This window comes from Palaemon carinicauda, chromosome 4, assembly GCF_036898095.1.
Source record: "Palaemon carinicauda isolate YSFRI2023 chromosome 4, ASM3689809v2, whole genome shotgun sequence".
NCBI lineage: Eukaryota > Metazoa > Arthropoda > Malacostraca > Decapoda > Palaemonidae > Palaemon > Palaemon carinicauda.
In genome coordinates this window covers 129,073,160-129,095,649 of record NC_090728.1, presented here as the reverse complement: position 1 = coordinate 129,095,649, position 22,490 = coordinate 129,073,160, and the positions used below count along the sequence as shown (strand labels likewise).

Genomic DNA, 22,490 nt, shown 5'->3' with positions numbered 1-22,490 from the left:
TATTTCACAGGTTCCCTAAGGACAAAGAACGGTGAGTACAAACAGTATATTACATGCAGTATGTGCTGCTAATGAGTAAGCCCCACTGATATTGGATGTAAGATCAAGGCAAGGCATCCACAGTAAATCTCTTTTTTTTTTTTTTTTTTTTTTTTGTTGGCTTGTATGCTACATTATTTTTATTTCCAACCCCCTTTTCATTATTTTTGTGTGTGATATAATTTTGTGTTATTTTGATCCTTTTGATTGTACGTTTATACATTTATTAGTTTATAATACTAAACTATACATTAGTGCACCATGCTTTTCCATTTCAATAAAAAATAAGTTACAATTGTGTTTTTAAACACCAAATATCTCTCCATCTTACAGTGGCCTACAAACTGTAATTAAATGTATGCCTACACATGAGCATTTGTGGCTAAGTTGAACAAATCAGATATACAGTATGTTTTAATTTTTTCGAATGTGGTATTGTATAGAACATTTAAAAATGGTTGTAATATACTGTACAATACTTAGATTTCCAAGAAAATTAACTAAATCATAAGAGATTTATAGAATTTCTGAAAAATAAACTGAGAAACATAATTTGCAATTTAGTTACCTAACATTTAAGAATATCATGAATAAATTAGTAAAATATACTGACATAGTAATGCAAATTATGAACAAATATGTCGCAAAATTTACAATTGAATTCCAGCCTATATACCCATAAGCATTACCGCTCTGTATGTTTGGCTGTTCGCTCAACAGATGGAGCCGTTCGTTTCGCATGGGAGTATCTGGCATCTTTTCATAGCACACTCATTTGTGTGTTAAAAGCCTGAGCCTTCCTATCTTCCTTCAGTATATAGTCTTTACCTGCACCCTAGCAAGGTACCTAGGAACCATTCCAGGAACACTCATATATTCCCTGCCATGCTAGCGGCAAGGAGTTGGACTTTTCACTTACTATAACCTGTGTATTACAGTTATCTTGGTGATGTACAATTTATTTTTAGCCTTTGCTGGATGGATTTTATTTTTACTGAGTGTTAGTGCTTTAACTACGTTTGTATCTTAACAGAGGTAGGAATGGGAGTTTTTTCCCCCTACTGTAAAACTTACGAGCCTACTCTTTAAACACAATGTCGGAGATCGTTCCACCATCTCTATGACGTTACAATCGTGTGACGTAAGCAACATGGTACTACGTAATATGTTGCATAATTCTTTTCTTTGCTTTTTCTTGTAAAGAATGAAAACGGAATCTAACTTACAATAAGTATTTAACTTTTAATATAAAAAGATCATGTTAATTTTTAAGAAATATTTGTGTTTTTAGTATTCGTTCTTTAAATCATCGATACTATTCTCAAAGATTAAATAGAACTAGCGTATTGTTAATTTTCGCTGCGTAGTTCTCATGAAAATACGACGCTGTCCCAACAATTCTTGATATGGTTGTTTATTTTCTTTCGATGTTGGGATTCTTGTATTATTTGTATATTCACTTATGTGTTCCAATTGTAAATTGTAACAATCCACTATTCTTGGAAACCCTTAAGATTTAAGGGTTGTTTACACACACACACACACACACACACACATATATATATATATATATATATATATATATATATATATATATATATATATATATATATATATATATATATATATATATATATATATACATACACGTTATTGCGATATCTGTTAATTTCAATAATAAAAAATCACTATTTTTGGGAACCTTTAAGAATTAAGGGTTGTTTACATATACATATGTTACTCCTATATCTGTTCATTTGAATCATATAACATGTAACTTTCCCGGTAGTTATATATAACTACCGGGTGAGTATGTATAACATTTGTATTTACCGGTAGTTATATGCAACTACCGGGTAAGTGTGTTCAAACATTTCTTTACAATGAAAATATCAGGGTAATATTTTATAAAAAATATTTTGTTACATTTTTATATAGCAAGAACTAGAAACGATTTTGCATTCTTATTCAAGCCCTTGGCAGTAGAGAAAGATCTGTCACAACGGCCAGGACTAATAATGGTCTTTTGTGTAAAAGTTAAAAGTGCAAGTTTCAGTGCTAAATTAGTGCAGTGAATGTATTCAGCACAGTGGACGTTTTTTCCTAGCCTTAGACCTCTTCCATGCTCCCCAACCCCTGGGAGAAGGAATGTCGTTCGGACAAAGGAAACGAGAGGCGTTCCTGTTGACGTTCCCAAGAATGCTCGCCCTTGCCATGGGAAAGCAAAGAGCGTTGGACGTTAAGCTACTAACATTGTTGTTAGAGTCTTGCATTGCATCACATTTGCTAATAATAGCAATACTATAATGCTTACGAACCAACATAGACACGGTTTTTGTTCCAGAGCGCCAGTCGGCCATGAGAACCCTCTGATGAACTGAACGCGCCGAGTGACGGAATGAAGATCATTTTACGCTCGGCGCTAAGTCTTTCAGGACGCTCGGTGCCACGTCTTTCAGGACGATCGGCACCACATCTTTCAGGAGGCTCGGTGCCACGTCTTTCAGGACGATCGGCGCCACGTCATTCAGGACGATCGGCGCCTCGTTTTTCAGGATGCTCGGCGCCTTGTCTTTTAGAACGCTCAGCGCCTCGTCTTTCAGGACGTTCGGCGTCACATCTTTCAGGACGGTCGGCGCCACGTCTTTCAGGACGATCGGCGCCTCGTATTTCAGGATGATCGGCGCCTCGTCTTCCAGGACGCTCGGCGCCTCGCCTTTCAGGACGTTCGGCGCCACGTCTTACAAGATCTTTGTCAGTAGAAGACATTGGTGATAACTTTTCTCCTGTTGAATTTTAAATTCTCAGAAAGAGAAGATTCTTATTCCTTTCATCATTCAGTTGACTTAAAAACTCATGAAAGTTTTTATGACTAGTTTCCAAATTATTTTATGCCTGTTGCTCCACGTTCGCCACCCTCTGAATTTACACGTGATCATCAATGAAGCTTCAAGGATGGTGGGAGACTGTTTAGAGTCTCAGAAGCACCAAGGAAAGACAGCTTTCTTTCTTCCTCTGAATAACCTCGCTTCTAGATCTTGTATCTGAGGTATGAGATTATTTTTATTTTTTATGAATAGAACTTACCTGGCAGTTATATATATATAGCTGAGTCTCTGACTGCAGCAGAATTTAATCGAAAATCGCGGCAACTGCCTTGTGGTGGTTGTGTGGTTAAATGGTTAACAATCGTTTCCGTTTTCTGTTCCTCAGATTATCTCTGCCGGCCGGATCGACAACATCGTTGGTCCGCCTTTCAGAGTTTTTTCGGATCGCTTTCCCTCCATCGCCTTTTTGGACTTCGTTTTTGGTGAAGTACACTATGTTGGGATTTGGCAATCGTGTTGTTTTTTGTTTTTTTGTCTTTTTTTCCTTTATTATCATGAGTGAGAAAATTCATTATCGTATTTGTGCGAATGATATTTGCAAGGTGAGGTTGCCGAAAGTTCCGGTTGACCCTCTCACTATCTGTATGGGTGGCAGGGGGTTTGAATGTGCTTTAGATAATAAGTGCAAGGAATGCGAGGTTTTAAGTAATGATAACTGGTTAGCTATGAAGCGCTATGTGCGCAAACTTGAGATTGATAGAGTTAGAAGAGCTAAATCAAAGTCAAAGTCTGCTAGTGAGCCTAGCTTAGATTTATCTATTGACCCTTTGCTTGTAACCCCTTTGGAAGTTATTCCTTCCCCCAATGTAGTGACTCCTGCCCCTTCTACAGGATCTGTGCCTACGGATGACCCTGGGTATGCTAAATTAGCTGCTGAATTGGAGGCCATTAAAGTACAGTTGGAGGCCTTTAAAGGTAAGGGTGTAGGTGAAATTAGTGCTTGTGAAAGTGCAGTGGAGCTGGCGACTGATCGAATCTGTCATACCCCTAGGTCTAGACCTCTACCAAGCTCCTAGGACCAAGGGAGAAGGTACGTCGAAAGCCAAAAGGGGGAGAGAGGTGCTTATCCTCGGTCAGTCGTCGCCTCAGACAGTCCTGTTGTGATCTCCCAGGCTGCTCTTGACCGCCGTAGAAAAGGCGTGTCGTATACGTTTGTGTCTTCGCCTGATCGTTCTCCCAGACGTAATTGGCATTACGAATCAAGACCTATGAAGAGAGGGTGGAACCGGGACGTACAGTCTCGCTCTCCCTCTCCCGGTTCGAGTAGCTGAGACCCTGATCCTTCGGAAGACAATTTCGATGTTGTTCCTGTTAAAAGGGCGAAACAGCGAGTCCTTAGCCCAGTTAATCCTGCTAGACTCCCTACTTCTTCTGCCAGCGCTCCCAGTCAAGCTGTAAGACAACTGCCGTCTTCGGCACCGCGAGAGCCAGCGGAGGTTGCTAAAGCTTCCATGGTTGTTATGCAGGAACAACTTTCATCGTTAGTTGAAGCTTTCAGCCACCCTTCTCAGTCCGTCAGACATAAGGACGTCTCTTTGCCTGTTAAGAGATCTTCTTCTGAGAGAGATTTTAGTATCTCTCCCAAGAACCCTCTGCGCACTTCTTCGGCCGTACGACAACGCACATCCTCTTCATCGGCTCGCTGCCAGGAATTTCCTTCCCCCCTCTCCAGGTGCCAGATCGATACTGCCTAGCGTTCTCGGCGCCGTGACGATTCCGTTTCTCTTTCGAAACGCCAGGACGTTACTGCCTCGTTTCTTAGGAAATAGGATGAATGCAGTCTGCATTTTCAAGGTGAAGGCAGCCTGCTTCTTCAGGACGCTTCCGTTTCTCGTCATCGTGACGATACTGCTTCTCGTCATCGTGACGATGCCGCTTCTCGCAGACTGGATGTTAGCGGCGCTCAGCGCCAGGATTCAAACAGCTCTCGCTGCCAGACGGCTGGCAGCTCAACTCTTCGGGATGTTATCCTTGAGCAGGACCTCGAAGATATTTCGGAAGAGGAAGAAAAACCTGCCGACTCTTCTAGTGATTACAAGGTTCTTTCTCACTCTCTTGTGGAACTTTATGGGGAAGAATTTCAACCTTCGGCCCCTCGTTTTCCTCAGTCTCAATTTACCAGGAAGAAAGCTACTAAGTCTTCGGCCTTCATCAAAATGAAACTTTCAATTTCAGCCAGGAAAGCTCTCGCTAAAGTGAATGATTGGATGAAGGAACGGAGACAGGCTGTCAAGACCACCTTTTCTTTTCCACCGTCTCGGCTCGCTTCCAAGGCCGGTATGTGGTATGAGACAGGGGAATCTTTGGGGATTAGGAGTGCCTGCCTCCTCCCAAGGTGACTTCTCGGCTCTTGTGGACTCGGCAAGAAGGCATGCTTTAGACTCTGTCAAGGTGATGTGGTCATGTCAGAGCTTGATCACCTCTTCAAGGGAATTTTCAGGGTTTTCAAGGTTTTCAGCTTCCTGGACTGGTCTCTCGGGACTCTGGCCAGGAAGTCTGAACTCCTGGGGGACGCGAAGGACCTGACGAGTATCATGTCTTGCATGGACAAAGCTCTAAGGGATGGAGCTAATGAATTGGCTTCCCTTTTCTCAGCAGGGGTCTTAAAGAAGGGGGCCCTTTTGTGCTCCTTCACCTCTAGATCTGTGACTGTTGCCCAGAAGTCGGAGCTCCTTTACGCCCCTTTCTCACGTCATCTTTTTCCTGAAGCTCTGGTCAGAGATATCTCCCTTTCTCTGGCTCAGAAGGCTACACAGGACCTTTTGTCTCGGTCAGCTAGAAAGACCTTACCTGTTGCTCCTGCTCCTCTGAAGAAGGAGAAGAGGTTTCAACAGCGCTTTTGGGGCAGGATCTCCTCGAGAGCGGATTTTAGGGGGAGAAGACAAAAGTCAGGGCCAAGGACCAGCAGGGGTGCGTTTAGGCCCCAGTCCAAAAAATGAGATGGAAGTCCTCCAGACACCAGTAGGGGCAAGACTGTCTCGTTTTTTGGCAGTCTTAGAAAAGGAGAGGGGCGAACAACTGGTCCCTCTCAGTCATCAAGGAAGGTTACAAGATCCCCTTTCTAAAGAAACCACCTCTCTCACACTCTCCCCTAGCCTTAGTGGCTCAGTACACCGACGCAGGGAAATGAGAGGCTCTTCTGGAGCTAGTCGACCAGATGTTGGTCAAGGGAGCAATAGAGCCGGTTCAAGACCTCGCCTCCCCAGGCTTTTACAATCGCCTGTTTCTGGTTCCCAAGAACTCGGGTGGATGGAGACCAGTCCTAGATGTCAGCTCTCTGAACGCCTTCGTGGAGAAAACAAAGTTCTCCATGGAGACAACTCAGTCAGTGGTGGCTGCAGTTCGTCCAGGAGACTGGATGGTTTCTTTCGACCTGCAGGACGCTTATTTTCACGTCCCCATTCATCCGTCTTCGAGGAGATATCTGAGGTTTGTGTTCCAGGGCAAGTGCTTCCAGTTCAGGGCACTTTGCTTCGGTCTCAGCACAGCTCCCCAAGTTTTCACCAGACTAATGGTGAATGTGGCAGGCTGGTTACACCAGGAGGGGATAAGGGTCTCCTTCTATCTAGACGACTGGCTGATCTGGTCACAGTCGAAAGAGAAATGTCTGGAGGACCTAATGAAGACTTATACGATGACTCAGGACCTGGGACTCATCGTCAACTGGGGGAAGTCTCAGACCGAGCCGAATCAGACTATTCTCTATTTGGGGATAGTTCTGAATTCAGTTCTTTTTCAGGCTTCTCCCTCCCAGGAGAGGCACACCAGGTGCCTGGACAAAGTCAAAGACTTTTTGAGGAAGCAGGAATGCTCAGCGAAGAAGTGGATGAGTCTGCTGGGAACTCTATCCTCCCTGGAGCAGTTTGTCCCTTTGGGGAGACTGCACCTGCAACACTTCCTCACAAAGGTTTGGAACAGAAAGATCCAGGAGGACCCTTTTTCTTTTACCATTCCGACAGAGATCAAGGATCTTTTAATGTGGTGGCTGGACCCAGCTCTGTTGGGAAAAGGGATCTCCTTGTTCAAGAAGAACCCCGACCTAGTGTTATTCTCAGACGCGTCCGAGTCAGGCTGGGGAGCAACACTAGGGAACAAAGATGTCTCAGGTATTTGGGAAGGGAGTCAGATCAGTTGGCATATCAACAGGAAGGAATTGATGGCCATTTTGTTAGGGCTCAAGGCCTTCAAAACCTCGGTGTCAGGAAAGACTGTGGAGATCAATTCCGACAACACCACAGCTCTCGCGTACATAAGGAAGCAAGGGGCAACTCACTCCCTCTTTCTGTTCTCAACTGTGAGAGAGCTTCTCCTTTGGGCGAACGAGAACGAGACCCAGCTGTTGACAAGGTTTGTTCAAGGGCAGAAAAACATCAGGGCAGACATGCTCAGCAGGAGGGGACAAGTCCTTCCCACAGAGTGGACTCTCAACCCGCATGTCTGTCGGAGCCTCTGGAAGTTGTGGGGCAGACTTGTAATAGACCTTTTCGCCTCCGGTTTAAACAAGAGGATCCCCAACTACTGCTCCCTAGTCCCAGACGAGGATAGTGTTGCAGTGGACGCCTTCTTGATGGATTGGACGGGGCTGGACATGTATGCCTCTCCCCCGTTCAAGATCATCAATCTGGTTGTCAGGAAATTCGCTCTCCTCGATTCGGGACGAATGATCCCAGTGGCTCCATTCTGGCCTGCGAGGGAATGGTTCACCGAAGTGGTAAGGTTGCTGATGGACTTTCCAAGAAGACTCCCGGCAAGTCCAGATCTTCTCAGACAACCCCACTTCGAGAGATTTCACCAAAACCCCCTCGCTCTCAATCTGACTGCCTTCAGACTGTCGAGAAGCTCGTTAGATCTCGAGGCTTTTCGGCACAAGCGGCGAAAGCTATTGCCAGAGCAAGGAGGATCTCTTCACAAAGTGGGAGAACTTTAGAGCTTGGTGCAGGAGGCGCAAGGTTTCCTCATCCTCTACCTCTCTAAGCCAGATTGCACTTTCTTTTGTACCTCAGGCAGGATGCTAAGCTGGCTGTATCTACCATTAAAGGATACAGGAGCATGCCCTCAACCGTCTTTAGGCATAGAGGCTTAGAATTATCTCAGAATAAGGACTTGCAGGACCTCATTAGGTCTTTTGAGACAACGAAGCAGGTGCACTTAAGACCCCCTTCTTGGAACCTGGATGTGGTGCTTAAGTTTTTGTGCTCCAGGAAGTTTGAGCCTATCTCACAAGCTTCTCTGCGAGATCTGACTAAGAAAACCCTCTTCCTTTTGTCTCTAGCGATTGCCAGGAGGATCAGCGAGGTCCAGGCAATCGAGAAGCGTGTAGGCTTCACCCTAAATGGAGCGGTTAGTGCCTTGAGGTTCGACTTTCTCGCCAAGAATGAAAACCCCTCGAAACCCTGGCCCAGGACTTTTGAAGTCCCTAACCTCACGAATCTAGTGGGCCAGGAATAGGAAAGCCTCCTCTGCCCGCCTAGGGCTCTCAGGGCTTATTTGGGCCACACTAAGAGCGTGAGGGGTGCTTCAAACTCCCTATTGTGTTCGGTGAAGGATCCTCAAGAACCCCTGTCAAATAACGCTTTGTCCTTTTTCCTGAGGGAAACTATTAGGGAAGCCCACCTCTTTTGTGAGGAAGAAAACTTCGCCCTGTTAAAAGTACGGGCTCACGAAGTAAGGGCCATTGCTGCTTCGCTGGCATACCGGAAAAATATGTCAGTTAGGCAGATCATGGACGCAACGTTCTGGAGGAGCAACTCTGTCTTCGCTTCTCATTACCTCAGAGAGGCAAGAGTGGACTATGACAAGTGTTATACCTTGGGCCCATACGTATCTGCGGCTTCTGTATTAGGCAAAGGAGTTACTACCCCCACTCAACCTTAGTTTATGTACTTGTATATGGGTTTGTGTTTTTTATGGTTGTCTGAGGTCCTTGTCTTGTGGTACGGTTCCCTCAGTCCAGATAGATAGTTTATATCTATTTCTGCAAGGTTAGGTGGTTAGCTTTAGTAAGGTTGCAGGTTTTTATTATATGGGAAGGTAGTTTCTGAAGTCTAGTCAAGTTGTTGGTCCTACCCCTTTGACAGACTCGATTGAGTTGTTTGCAGCGTAGCAGGTCTACTCCTGGCTGAACGCTCCTAAGGGAAAGCGACTCTAGAGGCAGTTACCTTTGAAGTCAACTACCTTAGCAGGTAAGGAATCAAGGTGTTTGTTCTCCTACAACTCTTTTGTTGTTCCCCCCCCACCTATGTTTTTCTGTCTGTTTCCCTCCTCCAAATGTGTGAATCAGCTATATATATATATATATATATATATATATATATATATATATATATATATATATATATATATATATATATATATATATATATATATATATATATATATTTATATAGATATATATATATATATATATATATATATATATATATATATATATATATATATATATATATATATATATATATATATATATATATATATATATATATATATATATATATATATATATATATATATATATAACTGCCAGGTAAGTTCTATTCATAAAAATGGAGTTTTTATGATAAAACAAAGTTTTATGAATACTTACCTGGCAGTTATATATATATTTTAAAGCCCACCCACCTCCCCTCAGGAGACAGATCGAGCAAAGATAATCTGAGGAACAGAAAACGGGAATGATTCCAAGTACTACCCTGTAAGGGTTGTTAACCATCTAACCACACAACCTACACAAGGCGGTTGCCGCAATTTTCGATTAAATTCTGCCGCAGTCGGAGATTCAGATATATATATATATATATATATATATATATATATATATATATATATATATATATATATATATATATATATATATATATATATATATATATATATATATATATATATATATATATATATAGAGCTGCCAGGTAAGTATTCATAAGACTTTGTTTTATCATAAAAACTCCATATTATCTCTAGCCAAGCACAACCCTAGTTGAAAAAGTAAGATGCTTTAAACCTAAGGGCTCCAATAGAGAAAAAAATAGCCCAGTGAGGAAAGGAAATAGGGAGATAAATAAATGATGAGAATAATTTAACAATATATCATTCTTAAAACAGCAACAAAGTCATAACAACGTCTAAAACAGTATGTCATATAGGGTGGAGGTCTAGCCACATTTAGGTCGAGGACCTTGTGGCAGCCCCACTGAGAGTGTTACAGCCCCCTGGGTGGATTGCTGGGTCTCTCAAGGAATGCAGGTAAATGAGACATATAAACCTATAAAGCCAGCTTCCTTATCGGGTATTCCAGGATAGCAAGGGTGGAGGTCTAACCACGTTAAGGTCGAGGACCTTGTGACAGCCCCACAGAGATTTTTTACAGCCCCCTGGGTGGATTGCTGAATCTCTTAAGGAATCCAGACAATGGGGCAGGATAACTTTGAGGTCCGTGCTATTCCTTAAGGATGGATGCGAAATCTTTTTCCTAGTGAAACCTCCTTTGTTAGTTATTTTGATAAGACCTCTCTGCAAAACAGACTTTGTAACATCAAATGTTTCTCTTTTGGGAGAGGGGGACTTTTATCCAGTCCTGGATGTAACTGCTCACAATGCCTTCCTTCAGAAGTCAAAGTTCTCCATGGAGACATCGAAATCATGAACTATTTAAAGTCTCATGTCAGCCTAGTCACAAGGCGAACCAGAGTCTGACTGCTTTCGCCTTCAGGCAGTATAGCCAGACTACATAACTTCTGGCAATCTTGGGAGCAGACCTTTGGTCAGTACATCTGAAGGAGGATTACAATTTCCTTTCATAGGAAAACCTCCTTTAGTTTTAGCTTCAATAGATCTCTCTCACAGATCTAGAGAGGAGTTTAAGAGGCAGGCTTTGCAATTAAAGTTTTGCTAAATGTAGCAGAATACTGTACTCGAGACATCAGAGCCTCCCTGTATCTGGACGATTTATTTATCACAGCTCTTTCTTACTATCTTCATGAAGGATTTTCAGATAACTTTGAACCTTTCAGAAGAATTGCGTATTCTTGTCAACTAGACGAGTCTCTTCTGAGACCAGGACGCTTAGCGCCACGTCTTACAGGACGCTCGGCACCACACCTTGCAGGACGTTCAGCGCCACGTCTTACAGGATGCTTGGCGCTACGTCTTACAGGAAGCTCGGTGCCTCGTCTTACAGGACGTTCGGCCCCTCGTCTTTCAGGATGTTCGGCACCACGTATTTCAGGATGCCCGGTGCCAGGTCTTACAGGAAGCTCGGCGCCACATCTTACAGGACGCTTGCGCCTCGTCTTTCAGGACGCTCGGCACCATGTCTTTCAGGACGCTTGGCGCCACGTCTTACTGGAAGCTCAGCGCCACGTCTTACAGGACGCTCCGTGCCCCGTCTTTCAGTACACTCGACGTTGGAGATCTAGAAGGAGGCATAACATTGAACATGAGAACCTCGGACTTCGTGGTGACACTAGTCGAATCGAATTTCGAGATCAAGGACGTCTTAGTTCCGATCTCTTTGATCACGAAAGTTTTTTTATCGAGTGTCCAGCCTTAGTACAATGCGGCGACATAGGCGATGATCTGGGTTTCCTTGACACCAGAGTCAGGACCTTAAATACATATATCCTGATAAACACAACATCACTACTTCCGTTAGATCTTCTGAACCATCACAAAAAATACTTTATTTAAGGATGGTGATTCAAAGTCCAGTTTTTTCGGGCTTTTAAGTCTCCTCTTAGAACGGAGCAAGCCTTCTTGAAACTGTAATCTTTCTAAGATACAAAAGTGTTCTGCGAGGAAGTGGATGAGTGGGTTGGGAAACCTCTCCTCATGGGGAGGGGTTTTTTTCCATGGGAAGACTGATTCTTTCTTTGTGACCATTATTATGTCACTGTTCATCCTAGTTTTCCTGGACCAGGGTTCGATTCCCGGCCAGTTAGAAGCTAGAAGCTATGATCCTTATGTGAGTTATCTTTATTCTCTCTATTTCAACCTCAATCATTTTGGGACAAGGAGAAGGTCTTGATTCGATATGCATCTTTTTTAGGATGCTATAAGAAGTTGCCTTCAGTGGTGGTTCGATCCAGTCAAACTTCCGGAAGGTCACCCCTTTTGAACAGAGGAACTTAGACCTTGTGTTGTGTCTCCTCACCTCGGATTTGGGGTGGGAGCAACACTAGACAGTTGGAAGCTTCAGGACTTTGGACAGAGGATCAGAAGAGCTTCCTCATCACCCAAAGGAACTGTTGACAGTCCAGTTGGCTTTCAAAAAGCTTTGAAGGTTCAGTTTGGAACAAAGTGTTGCAGGTCTATGCCAATCACACCACAGAATTGGCTTTCATTGCCAAGCAAGACGGAACCCACTCGAGGTTCCTTTACGGGACTGAGAGGAGTCTTCTCATCTGGGCTAAGGAGAAGAATGTATTCCATCTAACAAGGTTCTTTAAAAAAGAGAAGAACTTATGGAAGAACAGTCTCAGCTGGAAAATGGACACTTCATCGAGAAATCTGCAAGAATCTGTGGCGACTTTGGTGTCGTTTTTGTATAGTCCTATTCGTGACTTAATAGGCAAAGAGACTAGAAACTTACTGCTCTCCAGTGCCAGACCTCGAAGCAGTCCACATAGACATTTTCCTATTAGTCTGGTCCAATTCATGTTAAGAGGATGACAATAGTGACCAGGGTTCAGAATATGAATTGATTGAGCGGGTAGAAAGACAATCTTCGGAATTTTGCTTTGTGGGTAAATGGGAGTACAAATAAGATTGCCACTGACATGACAAGGGCAATTACTCCCCCAAGCTTGTTAGGAATCGACCGCAGGATTGCGTAGGCGAAGAGAAAATATCATTCAGGCTGAATGTGTGCTGGGGTGACAAGGGGGTTGGCCGGAATAAAGTTATCTGGGTCTCCTAGTAGGTAGGGGTTTAAAAGAGTGAGAAGGATTAGGGCTATTAATATAACTATAAATCCAACGATGTTTTTAAATGAAAAATATGGGTGGAAAGGTACCTTTTCTAGTTGACTGGAAACTCCTAGGGGATTATTAGAGCCAGTTTGGTGAAGAAATAGAATGTGGACTATTGTAGCTGCTGCCACGATAAAGGGGAGAAGAAAGTGGAAAGTAAAGAATCGGGTGAGTGTGGCGTTATGAACAGCGAATCCTCCTCAAATCCATTGAACAAGGTCAGTCCCTAAAAAAGGAATGGCAGATATTAGGTTGGTAGTAACAGTTGCCCCTCAAAAAGATATTTTTCCTCAGGGTAAGACATAGCCTAAGAAGGCGGTAGCCATTACTAAGAATAAAATGATAACCCCCACTGATCAGGTGTGCATGTAAAGGAAGGAGCCGTAGTAGATTCCTCGTCCAATGTGCCTGTATAAACAGATAAAGAAAAAAGAAGCTCCATTTGCATGAGTAGTTCGAAGGAGCCAACCATAATTGACATCTCGGCAAATGTGTGCTACACTAGAGAAGGCGAGTGTAATATCGGCGGTATAGTGTATAGCTAAAAAGAGACCAGTTGCGATTTGGACTACTAAACAAAGTCCTAATAGGGACCCGAAGTTTCAAAGTGTAGAGATGTTAGCTGGAGTAGGGAGGTCAACTAAAGCTCCGTTAGCGATGCTGAATAGTGGGTGGGATTTCCGGATTGGGGCTGCCATTAGGAGAGGCGAAGTGGGCCAAAGAATCTTGATCTTAACTTAACAATAATTACTAGAGATAGGAGGAGGTATAGGATGATCACTGCCGTTAGGTTGGCAGAAGTAGGGTTATACATACTATTTAATTTAAATTGGATAGATGTTATTTCTTGGGGGGATCAGTAAAAAGATGTTTCAAGAGTTTCTTTGTTAGGTAGAATTAGAGTTTCGGAGAAAAGTAGGGCAGGGATAGTTAGAAGGGGTAACAAAAGGATAATAGTAAGTTTAAAGTTAATTTTAAATATTTCGTTGGAGGCCAGGGAAGCCACGTAAATAAACAGTACTAAAGTAGCTCAAAATTTTAAATATTTCGTTGGAGGCCAGGGAAGCCACGTAAATAAACAGTACTAAAGTAGCTCCTAGAAAAATTAAAAATAAGATATAAGAGAACCATCTTATTCCTGAAATGAGAGTAGCTGTGTTACAAACTAGAATAGTTTGCATGATTAGCGCTAGGCCACTGGCCAGGGGGTGGGTCAGGAAGGAGAAGCAGAAAGCTATCGATAAGAGTCTTAGGGATAAAAAAATAAGTGTTGATATCCAGGGGTGAGACCTGAACTTCAAGAATAAAAATTCATTTACGGCTTACAAGACCATTGTTTTATTTAAACTATTGAAGCTATCAGGAAGTAGTTTAAGTAAAATATTAGTTTTGGGGACTGAAGATAGGGGTGAACTTTCTTTCTGAAGTGCTAATGGTAATCTTGAGGCTTTGAGTTTGTATTCCTTTGGTGAGGTTGTATTGTGGGGCTCTGGCATTTGTGATGAAACGAAAATATCTTTTAAATTTACTATTAAGTTTAGAGTTTATTATGGTTAGTATTTTTTGGTTTATGCTTAGGGTAGTGGGGTTTTTAGGGGGAGATTCTTTTTTTTTTAATATTTTTTTTAACTTTGGCCGCTTGTGAGGGAGCCCTTGGTTTGGCTTTGTTGGTTTCTATCGTTCGTAGGCATGGAAGGGATAATTTCAATAGGTTTAGAATTTTAGGATGTTAAAGTTTGTTTTTATAGTTTTATTAATAACCTTGTGTTCCAATAGTTGGCTGTCTGTTCAGCTTTCTCTTTTTTTAGGTAGTTTATTGTTTAGTGTGCTCTGTTTAAGAGGGTTTGGGGAGTTTCAATATGGCTGAAGTTTAGGTGTTGACTGGATCGGCTATTTATTGATCTTACTTAGGTTTTGAATTTTGGCTTTAGCTTTGGGGGCCAGGGAGGGGGTTAAGCGAGGTTTCACTTTTAGGGGAGTGTTTTTAATTGTTAACTTATTTTTATTGTTATCCTTAATTTTGACTTTTTCATGTTTAGATTATTTGTTGTTTTATATTTGTTTCGAGAGTTCTTTGGTCCCTACTATAATTTTAATTCTAGGCTGGGGCTATCAGCCCGAGCGGCTGCAAGCCGGTGTTTATATGTTATTCTATACTTTATTCGGGTCTCTTCCTTTGCTGATTTCTTTTTTAAGATTGTATAACTTGGGCGGCACTATAGTAATAAGTTTAAGGGAATGTCCGGAGTTAGAGTTTAGTTTAAGCTTGATTTGGTATGTCGCAAGGGTGGTGGCTTTTGTAGTAAAGTTACCTATGTATTTAGTTCATCTATGGCTCCCTAAGGCGCACGTAGAGGCCCCTGTGGCTGGGTCTATAATTTTAGCTGGGGTCCTACTTAAGCTAGGGGGCTACGGGTTAATTCGTGTTTGTCCTCTTTTTTCTAAGGTGGGGGTTAGTCTCAGTTGGGTTTGAATTAGTTTGGGGTTAGTGGGTGGTATTATTGTGAGTCTTATTTGCTTACGTCAGGGGGATATAAAATCTTTGATCGCTTATTCTTCTGTTGCCCATATGGGCTTAGTTTTGTGTGGGCTGATACTCTGTAGCTGGTGGGGGGTTTGCGGGGCAGTTGCCGTGATAATCGGCCACAGGCTGTGTTCTTCTGGGCTTTTTTGCTTGGCAAATGTAAGATATGAGCGGCTGGGAAGGCGAAGTCTATTTATCAGAAAGGGGCTTTTAAGGTTTATGCCTACTTTATGTCTTTGGTGGTTTGCTTTAAGGGTGGGAAATATGGCGGCTCCTCCGACTTTAAATTTATTGGGAGAAGTTAGTTTAATTGTTAGAGTTATTTCGTGGTCATCTTGGGCCGGTTTGGGGGTGATATTTTTATCTTTTTTAAGGGCAGCTTATACTCTTTATCTTTTTTCTTTGAGCCAGCACGGGAAATACTTTAGATCTGTTTTTTCTTGTTGCTCTGGCGAAGTTCGAGAATATTTAGTGTTAATAATTCATTGGTTGCCCTTCAATATTTTAATTTTAGTGGGGTATATGTTTGTTGTCTAATTCAAAGCTTGAATAGTTTAAGAAAAAAATATTGGTTTGTGGGGCCAAAGATATAATATTTATTTTGAGCAGTGTTATGAAATATTAATTAAAATAGCTGAGAGAAGAATAGTTTTTCTTTTAGGAGTGGCAGTTTGGGGGATTTGATCTTCGCTAGGGCTTTTGAAGTCTGGTTGTAGTTATTTTATAGAGTGGGAGTTGGTTAGTTTAAACGGAGTGAGAATTGAAATGTCTTTAATTTTTGATTGAATGTCTCTGATGTTTTTATCTTTTGTTTGCTTAATTTCTTCTATAGTATTATATTATAGGGGGGGTTATATGAGGGGGATAGAAATATGAACCGGTTTTTATACATTGTACTTGGCTTTGTAGCGTCGATGCTGATGTTAATTTTAAGGCCTAATTTAGTGAGGATTTTGTTGGGATGGGACGGTCTTGGTTTGGTGTCTTATGCCCTAGTAATTTATTACCAAAACGAGAAGTCAGCCGCTGCTGGGATATTAACGGCGCTATCTAACCGGGTGGGGGATGTTGCTATTTTGTTGGGTATTGCTTTTATGGTAGACTTGGGAGGTTGAAACTTCCTCTTTTATGTTGGGGGAAGATCTTTAGAAAATAGTTTGGTGCTTTGGTTGGTTGTTATTGCTGCAATAACTAAAAGAGCTCAGATTCCATTTTCAGCTTGGCTGCCAGCTGCAATGGCAGCCCCTACGCCTGTGTCAGCTTTAGTGCACTCTTCTACTTTAGTGACGGCGGGGGTATATTTATTGATTAGGTTTAGGCCTAGATTAACTGGCACTTTGATTAGAGATATTTTATTGTTAATTGGTTGTACTACGATGTTTATGGCTGGCTTGGGTGCTAACTTCGAAACGGATTTAAAGAAAATTATTGCCTTGTCTACCTTAAGGCAATTGGGGGTGATAGTAAGAATTCTAAGTTTGGGTGGGGCCATGTTAGCTTTTTTTCATTTATTGACGCATGCTTTGTTCAAGGGTCTCTTATTCATGTGCGCTGGTTCTATTATTCATAACGTTGGGGGCACTCAAGATATCCGAAATATGGGTAATCTGGTTGGCAGTCTCCCTTTGAGAGTTATGTGTATCAAATTAGCCAATTTATCTTTGTGCGGGATTCCTTTATTAGCTGGATTTTACTCTAATGACTTGATTTTAGAAGCGGCATTTATGGGGCCGTTAAATGTAATTTGTTTGTTAATATATTGACTGGCAACGGGCTTGACAGTGTGCTATAGGTTCCGACTCGTTTATTACAGTTTGAGTGGGTCTTGGAATTTGAGTTGCTGTTCTTGCGTGAGAGACGAGGATACTTTGATAAGAACACCGATGAGAGTGCTCAGGCTGGGTGCAGTCATAAGTGGGGCAGCTCTTTCTTGGCTGATTTTTTCTGCTTGTTATATAATTTGTTTGACCCCTGTCTTTAAATTGTCTGTGTTATTTGTAACTTTAGTGGGGGGGACTATCGGCTATGTACTTAATTTAGTTTCTGAGAGTTGTAATTTGAAATCTTTAGGGTCTTACCATAAGACTGTGTTCTTTGGTTCTATGTGATTTTTGCCTTTTTTATCCACCTTGGGGGTGGTTCCTGGGGGGTTATCTCTTGGGGGACTTTTCCATCAAATTAGAGATAGGGGGTGGTCAGAATATTACGGGGGCCAAGGGATTTATTTTAATTTAAGGGGGCTTAGGCAAGTTCTACAAGTAGTCCAAGAAAATAGGATTAAAATTTACTTATTGGTGATATTAGTTTGAATAGTGGGGCTATCTTTAATAATTTAAACCCGGGTAGACTTATAAAGAGCATTACATTGAAGCTGTAAAGGAGGTATTCTTACCCCTGGGTGTTTTTAAAAGGAGGGTACCTTTAGCTCTACAATGAAAATGTAGTGTGTTTATTACACTATAATAACAGAGATAAAGACAGAGTTAAACTGCCTGAGAGTGAAGTTAGAAGCTTCTTCTCCTTCAAGTTACCTCTAGTTAGAATTTAAATTCAATAAGTTCATTAACAGTGAAATACCTCTACTTTGGTTTTAACTAAAAGCTAGGGGCAGTTGTTGCCAAAGTTTAGGTCGAAACTAAATGCGATAGTTCGCTTCCCAGCCAAGATTAGCTTAATAGCACCTTTTGTGTGCAAGGCAAATATCATTGTTGACTACAATCTCTGGAGAGTGTTAAGAAGATCAGTCAAGGGCTCCTTGATTCCATTCATGATAGAGGCCCGCTAGAAGGATTAGGAGGAAAAAAGTTCCAGTAATTACCCAGGTTTTAATAAATGTTAGTTTGGTAACAACTACTAGGGGTAATAGGAGTGTGATTTCTACATCAAAGATAAGGGAGATAATGGCAATGAAGAAAAATCGGAGAGAGAATGGGAGTCGGGCAGATCCTTTGGGGTCAAATCCGCACTCGAATGGCGATCTCTTTTCTCGGTCGATAATGGTTTTTTTTGATAAAAGTGAGGAGATAAATATTACAATTGTTCTTAAAGCAAGGGCAAATATGACTATGGTCAAGATAATTAGAATTACCTATCCTGGAGATACCAGACTTATTGATTGGAAGTCAATTGTACAATTATACTAGATAGGTATGGGATTATCCTCCTCATCAGTAAATCGAAATATAAAGGAAGAGTCAAACTACGTCGACAAAGTGTCAATACCAGGCAGCAGCTTCGAACCCAAAGTGGTGGTTGGCTGAAAAGTGGCACATGTATAGGCGGTATAGGGTCACTATGAGGAAGCCAGACCCGATGATAACGTGAAGTCCGTGGAATCCAGTAGCTACAAAAAAGGTAGAGCCGTAAACTGAGTCTGCAATGGTGAAGGGGGCCTCATAATATTCGAGTGTTTGAAGGGCTGTAAAGTAAACTCCTAAAGAAACTGTTAAGGCAAGCCTTTGAATTGCTTGTGAAAAGTTAGATCTGATTAGGGCATGGTGGGTTCATGTTACTGTCGCTCCTGAGGCTAAGAGAATGGCGGTATTCAGAAGTGGAATTTGGAATGGATTAAAAGATTGAATCCCGGCTGGAGGTCAGCAAATTCCTAATTCAATAGTGGGGGACAGTCTTCTATGGAAGAAAGCTACGAAGAAACTGAAGAAAAATAAGACTTCTGACGTAATGAATAGCATTATCCCTCAGCGAAGTCCGTTCACTACTTTAGCAGTGTGTTGACCTTGGTAAGTCGCTTCTCGTGTGATATCTCGTCATCATTGAACTATGGTCAATAGGGTGGTGAGTAAGCCTAGGATCAAAAGATCTGGGTTAAATTGATGGAATCATTTTACTAAGCCAGTAGTTAATATTATAGCTCTGATTGATCCTGTGAGCGGTCAGGGCCTGACGTCTACTAGATGATATGCATGGAACCCGTGTTTTTGCATTAGTTAACTTCCCTCGTGTACAGGGTTGTTAGAGCTGCGAATACATAAGATTGAATAATAGCAACAGCTGATTCTAGAATTAGTAAGAGAAGTTGGGAGAATAAGAGGATAGGTAGCAGGGTTTTAGATCAGGCTGGCCCCGTATTTCCGAGCAGGGTTTAGTAAAAGGTGTCCTGCAATTATATTAGCAGCGAGTCGAACCGCTAAAGTTCCAGGGCGAATAATATTTCTTACAGTTTCAATTAAAACCATTAGGGGGGTTAGGGGTATCGGTGTTCCTGAGGGAACTAGATGTGCAAACATGTGTTTCGTGTGGTTTAACCAGCCAAAAACTATTGAAGTTAGTCAAAGAGGAAGGGCAAGAGAGAGGGTTATTACTAAGTGTCTAGTTCTTGTAAAAATATAAGGAATTAAGCCCAAGAAATTATTAAATATAATAAGTCTAAATAGTGAGACGAAGACAAGGGTGCCTCCGGGGTTGGCTGGTCCTAAAAGGATTTTTAGCTCCTTATGTAGTGTTAGTGTAAGAGAGGATCATGCAAGCGAGGCCCGCGAAGGCATGGCTCAGTAGAGATAGGGTATGAACAAGAGCGCTAACGTTGTTGAGGCTCAATTTAGGGGCAGGTTAGCTAACCTAGAAAGGAGGTCGAAACTAGAAAAAAGGTTTGTTATCATTTTCAAGGTTGTGTGGTTTGAACTGCTTTTACAGTAGAAGTTTTGATCTTAATGGGAAGCTTAGTATAAAAATTTAAAATAATGATTAGGGCGAAGATGGCTGTAAAAAATGCGTAGAGGTTAAGTCATAGCAAGGGGGCTATTTGTGGAATTTTAAAATATTAGGACCTGATAATTTAAGCTTGACACGCTTATGTTATAATTTAACTAATTTTAAACTTCATTAAGGGCGGGTGGTTACGTCATTTTAGGGTTAAAAGACCTACACTTATATCTTCAGTCACCTAATGAGGAGTCTTCTTTGTGTTCATAGATTCAGTTTAAGAAAGACTTAACTGAAACTCCTTCTACTACAATCGGTATGAACCTATGGTTGGCTCCACAGATCTCAGAACATTGGCCATAAAATAGTCCAGGCCGGTTGATTTGGAACCTAAGTTGGTTTAGTCGTCCTGGGATGGCATCTACTTTGACCCCTAAAGAAGGGACTGTTCAAGAGTGGATAACATCTGATGCGGTGATTAGAACTCGGATTTGAGTGTTTATGGGTAAGATTGTTCGATTATCTACATCTAATAGTCGAAAGTTAGAGTTATCAGCCTCTGCCTCTGGGACTATATAGGAGTCAAATTCTACCTGAGGAAAATCTGAGTATTCGTACCTTCAATATCATTGGTGGCCAATGACTTTTAGTGTGACGTTGGGGTTATTAACTTCGTCGAGTAAATAAAGAAGGCAAAGTGAGGGAAGGGCAATAAAAATTAAAATAACTGCTGGGAGGATCGTTCAGATGGTTTCAATGGTTTGGTGTTCCAATAGGAATCGATTAGTGAGCGAATTAAAAAACAAAGAGGAAAGTATGAATCTTACTAAAGTGGTGATTAAGATTAAAACTAGTATAGTGTGGTCGTGGAAAAAAATTAGTTGTTCTATGAGGGGCGAGGCGGCGTCTTGGAAGTTTAGAGCAGTTCAGGTTGCCATTAGTTCTAAAAGAAATATAAATTTCCTACTAGGAGCTTAAATCCTATGCAATGGTCTGCCATTTTAGATAGTTACTAATTAGGGGAATCTCAGAGAATCTGTGGTCGGCCGGAGGGTAGTTATGTTGTCACTCAATAGAAGTGGGCATAAATAGGGAGAATAAAACTGGGCGCTTGACTGAAAAAGCCTCTCAGATTACAATTACAAATCCAATGACTGCAATTAGGGAAATAGTAGACCCTATCGAAGAGACTACATTTCAAGTGGTAAAAGCATCTGGGTAGTCTGAGTATCGTCGGGGTATTCTGTTTAAACCTAGGAAATGTTGGGGGAAGAAAGTTAAATTAACTCCGATAAATATTGTTGTAAAGTGGGTTTTTAATAGTGTAGGGTGAAGAGAGAGGCCTGTGAAGAGGGGAAATCAGTGGGCAATCCCTGCAAAAATACCAAAGACAGCTCCTATTGAGAGAACATAGTGGAAGTGGGCCACTACATAATAGGTGTCGTGAAGAATTATATCAATAGATGAGTTGGCTAAAACTACTCCTGTTAAGCCTCCTATGGTAAATAGGAAGATAAATCCTAGGGCTCAAATAAGAGAGGGCCTATATGTAAACTGGGTTCCGTGTAGTGTTGCTATTCATCTGAAAATATTAATCCCTGTAGGGAGAGCAATGATTATGGAAGCAGAAGTAAAGTAGGCTCGTGTGTCAACGTCTATGCCTACCGTAAACATGTGGTGAGCTCAAACTACAAAACCTAGAACTCCAATTGCTATCATGGCGTAGATTATTCCTAGTGTCCCGAAAGATTCCTTTTTACCTGCTTCTTGTCTTACAATGTGGGAGATTATCCCGAAGGCAGGTAGAATTAAGATGTAAACTTCCGGGTGCCCAAAAAACCATAATAAATGTTGATAAAGAATTGGGTCTCCACCTCCGGCGGGGTCAAAGAAAGATGTGTTTAGATTTCGGTCTGTTAATAGCATTGTAATAGCTCCAGCTAAGACTGGGAGAGATAGTAGTAGTAGAATTGCCGTTAAAAACACGGCTCATACGAAAAGAGGGGTTCGGTCTATTGTTATGCCTGGAGCTCGTATGTTAATTACTGTAGTAATAAAATTTACTGCTCCTAAAATGGAAGAGACTCCCGCTAAGTGGAGAGAAAAAATACCTAAATCTACTGAAGCTCCAGGGTGACCAAGACCTCTGGCTAGGGGTGTTCACTTTCCCTTTGTGTATACATACACTGAATAGTGTTGCCTATTCTTTACATATTTTCCTCTGTCCTCATACATCTAAGAACACTGAGATTACCAAAGAATTCTTCTCTCAAGGGATTATCTAATGCACTGTAATTGTTCAGTGGCCACATTCTCTAGTCATAGGTAGTGCCCTAGCCTCTTTACCATGGCCTTCCACTGTCTCGATTTAAAGTTATCATGCTTGAGGGTACACTTGGGAACACTATTCTA

The 22,490-nt window shown here is 41.7% G+C and overlaps 4 pseudogenes; 1 reads left to right on the top strand and 3 right to left on the bottom strand.

The window, feature by feature from the left end:
- The first annotated feature begins 16,459 nt into the window (after positions 1-16,459).
- On the top strand, positions 16,460-17,524 carry LOC137639659 (NADH-ubiquinone oxidoreductase chain 5-like; annotated as a pseudogene).
- Positions 17,525-18,564: 1,040 nt separating this feature from the next.
- On the bottom strand, positions 18,565-19,360 carry LOC137639155 (cytochrome c oxidase subunit 3-like; annotated as a pseudogene).
- On the bottom strand, positions 18,565-20,169 carry LOC137639156 (ATP synthase subunit a-like; annotated as a pseudogene).
- Positions 20,170-20,325: 156 nt separating this feature from the next.
- Positions 20,326-21,016, bottom strand: LOC137639157 (cytochrome c oxidase subunit 2-like; annotated as a pseudogene).
- Between the last annotated feature and the right edge of the window lie 1,474 nt (positions 21,017-22,490).